General features: G+C 39.2%; 1 protein-coding gene across 1 annotated transcript in view; it reads left to right on the top strand.

The window, feature by feature from the left end:
• The first annotated feature begins 1,643 nt into the window (after positions 1 to 1,643).
• The window catches only part of nrip1b (nuclear receptor interacting protein 1b), a 35,556-nt gene continuing 28,992 nt past the window's right edge, over positions 1,644 to 8,207 (top strand). Inside the window, exon 1 of the mRNA XM_051120960.1 lies at positions 1,644 to 1,874. The gene's annotated coding sequence lies outside the window, so the exon portion shown is untranslated. The remainder of the gene's footprint in view (positions 1,875 to 8,207) is intronic.

The following is an 8,207-nucleotide window of genomic DNA, read 5'->3' as shown; positions in this document are numbered from 1 at the left end:
ACAAGATGTCTTTTATGCTCACCCAGGCTTCATTTATTTGATTAAAAAAATTGCAAAAACAGTAATACTGTGAAATATTATTAGAATTTAAAATAACTATTTTCCTTTAGAATATATTTTAAACTAGAATTTATTTTGGTGATGGTAAAGCTGAATTTTCAACAACTCCAGTTTTCAGTGTCACATGATCCTTCAGAAATCATTCTAAGATGCTGATTTGATGCTCAAGAAATTGTTCTTATTGTTATCAGTGTAGACAAAATCTCTGTAGAAATTCTAGTGGCACCATTTTGAGTTTCATTACTGTTTCATTGTTGTTAAGGAGCTAAAAGGAATCTCATTTGTGACCTTTCTGTCCTACAGGTTACAGGTTTGAACAAGTTTTGCATTCATGTAAATACCAGATGAAAACATTGATTGGACGACCTAATAAATTTATGTTTACACTGAATGCAAAACCTGCCAGCACGTGTTTTTAAAATCTGTAAAATACCTGCAATGCTTTAAGATGATTATCAACAGGCTGAATTGCTTGACGTAGTCTATAAAGAATATGTCGAGGATGGAGGCCAATGTACAGAAAACATACTTAAACACGTGTGTGTCTGTTCGGAGGTCAAAGGTTGAAGTTCCGTGAACCACGGTTCTGTGAAAAGCTTTGGAGCACAGGTCACCGGCTCGAGATGGTGAAGGAATGAAGGGCGGATATTGTATCGCCATTCATGTGGCATTTGAGGTCACAGTTCAAAGATGAAAGGTCCTCTAAGTTCAAAGGTCAACTTGGTGAGATAGCACTGAAATTGCTGATCCGGTGTAGCTGAATCACACTTGAAAAAAGCAGATTTATGCTGAAACAATGCTTAAAAATGTTAAATATGTTTAACATTAAACCTCAATGGCCATACTGGCCGCACTTAACGTAAACAGTGCCACTGAACTGAATTAAACTTGCATATTTTGCTAATTATTTCTGCTGAAAATGGTCAGTTATTGTCACGTTTTGGGCTGTGCTAATCGGTCAGACCAGGAAAAAGTATTATAGAGTATTATAGACTGCCAAAAGTTATAACAAATCAAGGAAAAGACTGTCTGAGGAACAAAAGGCGTTTGTGGTTGGCCAAACTGAACCAGGATTTCCATGGCAAAAATCTTGACAACATTTGTGTTTGTGCTTATCGTTTCCGGTCAGGCAGGAGCTAATATCTTTCTCTTGCATATCTTTACCAACTATGAACTTAAGTTTGTCAAAATATTGCGCCCCTTTCTGCTTACTAAGTCCTTCTCGATATGATTTAGCAGTTTCCACATAGTTTTTCCATAGTTTAGGCAGCATAAATTAGCAGAACAATGTATTCAGTAGAACATTAACCGTGCAGTCCATGCTGTTGTTTACATCCGAGTATCGCCGGTGTCTCTGCGCATCCAAATCGTGACATATGTTTTGTTAGTTTTATTCTGTCAAACAAGTTACAATATAAATGTTTATCCGCTTTTATAAACTACAGTATACCAGAAGCCATTACGTGTCTGCTTTCCTCAGACAACTCCGGTTTATTAAAGGTGAGAGGTGAGCTGACGCACGTCTCGCTGTGCGCGCGCACGCACGTACACACAAAGCGTCTCCTGTAGCTTTAAGCTGCGCTCACTCATTCAGTCAGGGAGGGCAAGAAAGATAGAGAGAGAGAGAGCGCGCGCAGGAGGAGGAGTGTGAACATTGCGGAGTTCTCGGGGATTCCGAGAATATACAGTTCAGACTCAGACCCGACAGTCGGTGCTGGAGCCCGACGAGTTTTTGGACTCTACTTCCATTTGGCGCGGTTCACGGCGCACGTCTGCGCGTAGGAAAAACGCTCCGGCTCGGATAGCGGAATCAGGTACGTGTCGAGACCACTCGATGCCCGCCCAGCAGCTGGAGAGACTCCGCTGCATATGACTGTGATGTTTGCTGTCTGTATATTGTAGTCCTAGGAGGTGCTGAAAGAAAAACGGAATGTGTTTCACGCGTTCTTTGGTTGATAAGCAGGACCCCGTGGTTAAAAGTTGAACTGTTTTTAACTTGACACGGCGTCTTAAAAACGTAACGGGGAGACCGAAGACGCAAGAACGCATGCTGTGTAAATCGCAATGGTCGCTCCTGTCATTTAGTTTCCATTTTGTTTCTCTGTTACAGTCAGTGCGATGTTACCGCTTCATTTATCTGCTGGTGTATTATTCATACACATACTGGGTATTTATATTTCTGTTTCCAAGCCATATGCTTATCTTTTATGATATTGTCTAATGAAATATTATGTAATGCAGTGTAAGAAGTCTTAAATGTGGTTTCCTGACTTTTCCCTGTACTGATGATTCATATATTTTATATATTCCGTCTTGGCTATTAGTGTCTGGCTGAAGGTTATTAAATGTTGTTTGTAATACTTAAGAGCTGTCATTAACAGTAGTCATAAAAGTCATTAATGCTCTTGGTTAATCTCTTCAAGACAAGATCTTACCTTTACCTGACACACATTTTGGACTTTGCATTGTTTATAGTTTTCATAAGGTTTTTCTGTGGCTTCAGTCAATAAAAATGGGGCCGAGGAGGTCAAGGGTTGCAGTTTAAAGGTGGTCAGAGATCATAGTTCGGGTTCAGTGTTGGTTCAGGTGGCTTTCTTGGGTAAAAAAAAGAACTGAAAAGTGTTTGCCATAGATGTGCATGTGTTTTGAAGAAGTCAGGACAAGTTGTAGATTTCGTTTCAGTAGTATTTAATCCATTTTTTGATTTGCTAAGAGTTTTATTTCACTCTCATATCTCCACCAGTCTTCATTAGTCTCATCATCAGATGTTTATTATAAGAATTAAGGATTTGTTTTGTCTGTTAGGTTTACAGTTCAGGTGCAAAATGATTCTTGTTGCAATATCACGGGAGTATTTGTGACCCTGGACCAGAAAACCAGTCATAAGGGTCAGTTTTTTGAATTTGAGATTTATCTGAAAGCTGAATAAATAAGCTTTCCATTGATGTATGGTTCGTTAAGACAGAACAATATTTGGCCAAATTACAACTATTTGAAAATCTGGAATCTGAGGGTGCAAAAAAAAATGAAAATATTGAGAAAATTGCCTTTGAAGTTGCACAATTGAAGTTATTAGCAGTGCATATTACTAAGTTTTGTTATGTTTACGGTAGGAAGTTTACAAAATATCTTCATGGAACATGATCTTTACTTAATATCCTAATGAGTTTTGGCATAAAAGAAAATTCTGTAATTTTAACCCATGCAATGTGTTTTTGACTATTGCTACACATATACCCGTGCTACTTAAGACTGGTCCATGGTCACATTTGTAGACAAGATGGTATAGATTCAGGCTGACAGCACTATGTGACCTGTTATCTGGCTTCTTTAAGATTGATACTGACTTGAAATGATGTTATCGTTGCTAGAGAAATGAAAATGAACACATGGCGACCTAATTTCTCAGAGGGGATGTCAATACAATGAACCGAGTGTGTTTAAAACCACGCTGGGTCATCGTCATCTTAAAATAGCATCCTAAACATCAACCTCAACATTGTGACGTCTGTTCACTTCCTTTTTTAGAATATTTTAGTTTTAGCATTAAGCATCATTTTTCACAGTAGTACTCGAGCACATGGTTTTAGCTTGTGCAACATAAACTTGCATGGTGTAAAGTGTCATAAATCCATAGAAGCCACGGGCGCTTTACACTCATTAACAGGTCAGTTGACAGCTCAGGGACACAGTGGTTGCGTGTTTGTTCCTTGTGCAATGAATCTTGTTTTATACAGGCTATATCAGTGATAATAGGTGGCCTGGAGATCAACGGGAACTGGCGCTGTTTATACAAGAGGTTTTGTACACCTAAAGAAGGGATGAGGCGGTTGTCTGGCTCAGGGAGTTGAAACGCTGAGACAGTATGAAATACAAGGCACGGATTCTTCTACCTTCAGCCTTGGGACAGAGGCAGGGCTTTCATTTATAGCGATGGATTGATTTTTGCTGATTGATTTACTGTAAACGATTTATAGTTTGCTGAATTAGCGGTGGAGGTTTGCTGGGAGATGCAGCTCCGATAAATTGAGCATCACCACATATTAGAACAACAGCAGTGACCTCAACACACATACAAATTGTGCACTTTATTGCCCCTTATGCATTTTGTATACATATTTTGTATATGTAAATTAAGTTACTGCTGCACTCTTTGACAAATTTGACACATGTGATAAAACAGATACCATCTAGATCTGGCTGTAACTAAATGTTACTCTTTGTTAACATTTAGCAGCTAACCATGAACATTTTGCAAAGAACAGTGGTTGAAAAGTCATTTGTAAACGCCTCCAAAACGGACAAACGCTGATCCGAGAAACATGATATCGACAACTTGTACAACACGCAAGTTAATTTAATATAATTACCCAGCTGACCTCTAACTGCCAGCTGTATTTCTGTATCGGCCGCTATGTCCTGCGGCGAGATGGACCTGGAGGTCAAGGAATCCTGGCAATTGGGTTCAGGGAGATTTTACTGCTCCTGAGGGACGTTGCTAATGGTGTCTTATTTTAAGCAGGTTATATGCTGCGCTAAGTGAAACGCAGTGATTCTGGAGTTGTAAGGCTTAGTCGTTTGTCTCTCTGAGCCGCGAGATGAATACATGCAGATTTCGCAGTCCAAGGCCGCAGCGTGCCAAGCTGTCCTTCACACCGTATTAGTGGCCTGTCCTTTCAGAAACCTTCAAAGCCCTGAGAAGGACACAAACCCTGCAGTAATGCTGAAGAGACGAACACTTGCAGAATGATCTGCAATCAGCGCATCAGTACGACATTCACAGAGCAGGCGACAGGAATGATCCCAGCTTCATTATTTCTCTCATCTGAAAGCTTTCAGATCGCACGGGCCCAAGCAATTAACTAAAAAGGAGTTTTCAGGATTTATGAATGAATGATGGATGTGTGGGTTTATGAAGGCTGCTGCTTGAGGTTGAACCATTTTAATAAACTTTATTTTGTAAGTAAGGGATTCAAATGAGGGCCTGAGCTAGGTCATAGGTTTACAATAAAAGCTGAACTCTGAACACCTAGAAATGGTGTAACATTGGTCAATATTTGATTTCAGCTGCCTTTTACTCATTTACATGGAAATGATTTTCTGGGATAGTTCAGCCAAAAATGAAAATTACCCCATGATTTACTCACCCTCAAGCCAGCCTAGGTGTATATGCTTTTCTTCTTTCAGATGAATTCAATCGGAGTTGTATTAAAAAATGTCCTAGCTCTTCCAAACTTTAGAATGGTGGTGAATGGCTGTTGAGATTTTGAAGTCCAATAAAGTGCATCTATCCATCATGGAAAAAAACGATGAGTACAAAACAATGTTTTATGTCTGAGGATTTCAATATAAGATTTCAAGTTTTCCTTTGATGTGAACAAAACCTGGTTCTCGTGAGACTTCTTCTGGTTCTCGTTTTGTGTTGATAAAGATGCGATGCGGGCAGTGGAGTAGGAAAAGCATGCAAGAAGATGGGAGTGAACTTCTTTTAGCTTGAGCGCCATGTTTATAATGCTGTTTCATGCAAGAAATGCGAGTGCAAAAGTCAAACACGTCCATGATTACATAAAAAAAACAATGGAAAAGCAGCGCGATCAAAGAAGAAACTGTGAAGAACTACTACTGTATGTGTGATGTTTTATGTTTGCATCATGGTGACAGGCTGAAAGCTGCTTTTTGTTGTTTTTTGCAGAACATTTGTAGTTAATAATAGTCTACTGGTGTTATACCTGCAGTCATTTTTAATTTTTTTTTAAAAAGCATTTTCCTCGTATTATTTATTAACATTTAACACATATAAGACAAGTTTGTAGAAGATGTAGTTGTAGTTTATGCATCATTTTTTTTTTTTTTTTTTTTTTACGTCATGTTGACAACTTCATGTGTGATGCACTTGGAATAGTTTTTTTTTAACTAGATGGTTAATAAAGAAAAAGTTACTTTAATCATGTTGTAGTTACATTTTCAATTTGACTAGATAAAAACCGTAAAAAAATGAAAATCGATTTTCAAAGATTTTTATTTTTTTGCCATATTGCTCAGTCCTAATCCTACGTCATCTGCTAAAACCCCTCTCTCTCTCAATTAGAAAAAGTTAGGGATTATGATTTATTACGATTTATAAAGTATAAAGTTTTAGTGGGATTGAGATTTCCAATAAAGCACATCCATCCATCATAAAATGTACTCCACACGGCTCCAGTGGGTTAATAAAGCACAGGTCATGGATTAGAAGTGCAAAATGAGGATTTGTAAAGAAAAATGTCGGAGGTTTTTGATACTGGTTTTCCTTTGCTGTAAACAAAACTTGGTTCTCGTGAGACTAGCATATTCTCACCAGAATTTACGCTACACCTTGTAAAGTTTTAAATATGGATATTTTTCTTATACAACCGCATCCATTTGCTTCAAAAGGCTTTATTAACCTGCCAGATGCGTGTGGAGTACTTTTTATGATGGATGGATGCACTTTAATGGACTTCAAAATCTCAACACCCATTCACTGCCATAATAAAGCTTGGAAAAGCCCGGACATTTTTTAATATAACTCCGATTGTATTTGTCTGAAGGGAAAAAAAAAATCATATACATCTAGGATGGCTTGAGGGTGAGTAAATCTCATCTCATTGGGATAATTTTATATGGGATAAATTTTTCGGTGAACTATCACTTTAAAAGAAATTGGTGTTGAGGCAAATCTGTCTAGTAAGGTCTTCACGGTTTTTAGTGATATTGTTATTGTTGCCGTGTACTAAATAACCTTTTACTCTTGATTTATTTGTTTTTATTATTTATTATTATAATTTATTTTTATGATTCACCCTGTATGCATTTTTTTCCAGCTGTGGGGGAAAAATGAATCTTTAAGCAAATTGAGTCCAATGTTGCAAATACCTTCTGTTCTACAGAAGAAAAAAGTCGTACAGATTTGAAGCAACATGAGGTTGAGTAAATAAATTTTGGGTGAACCATCCTTTTAAATGACAGGCTGATATCCCTCGACAAAAAAGTAGTGACCGGTATAAGTGGCGACAGCTTGTGATGGGATCACGTGTAAACCGGGTCTTTGTATTTATCGCAGCTTTGAACTAATAGCTTCCTGCTTCTGTGTGTGTCATGGGGCCTTTATCATATGGGCTGTTTCTGAAGACTCATTTCATGCAGAGGTCAGGGGTCAAACACAGCAGAGCAGATTTACGCCGCCTTGTATTTTTGAGCACAGAGCTGCACGTTAAAACCCCGGAAAGTAATAAAGTCCTGTCACTTTCGGAGCGGCCCACCCGTCACTGGCCTCAGACTGCTGAATCACTTAAGACTTACTTAAAGGGGTTAAAACGAGCTGAGCTGTTGCCAGGCAACAAGGGACACCTCAGCAGCCACTAGATGCGGGGTGTAGCTATCCGTCCCTCACGCACAGCCAGCGGTGAAAGTGTTGAAAGATTCACACGGCATGCCCCTGCTCTCAAAGCGCTCTAATGCTTCACGCAGCGAGGCATGCTGGGATATATTATTATGGACTGCTGTTTGTATGCACTCCTGCCACAAGAAGTAGACACGAGTGGAAAGTGTTGGATTTTTGTGTTGAACTAAGACCTTCTCCGTGTGAAATGCAATTCCCGGGCGTTCGTGTTCACGCTCTCCGCATCCCAATCAGCCGTGGGCTGCTGATTAGTTGAGTTTGAGCGCATCTCTTTTAGTAGTTTTGGGAGATGCCCTTGGACAGGCGTCCTTGTGTCCTAGTGGAGCGCTTGGGGCTTATGGAGGCAGCGGCTGCTTTCCTGGCATTAACGCGGTGCTCTGACCTTGACCTGACTGATTTGACCTGAAAGCTTTTAAGTAACTCTCTGCAACAGGATTCGGTCATGTGACAGCATGTGAAGGGCTTTACGTGACACACTTGACTGGAGGTGTGGAGGTGTGGATGAGTGGCGTTTCATTCATATTATGAATTAACAGCTTCGCTGCTGTGCATGATGACTATTGATTCAGTGATTGATTCTGCATAACATAGAAATGACAAATTGTGGAGGACGAAGACTTTGCCTGGTTTCAGTCTGGTCTTGTGGAAGAAAACATTGTTAGACATAATTCAGTTGTTTATGCAACAAGCTACATAAGCCAAATCTGGACGTTAGAAATATTTAATG

The sequence above is a fragment of the Labeo rohita genome, chromosome 10 (assembly GCF_022985175.1).
Source record: "Labeo rohita strain BAU-BD-2019 chromosome 10, IGBB_LRoh.1.0, whole genome shotgun sequence".
NCBI classification, from domain to species: Eukaryota; Metazoa; Chordata; class Actinopteri; order Cypriniformes; family Cyprinidae; genus Labeo; species Labeo rohita.
Note: the sequence above shows the minus strand (reverse complement) of the source record. Positions and strands in the feature narration are given on the sequence as shown.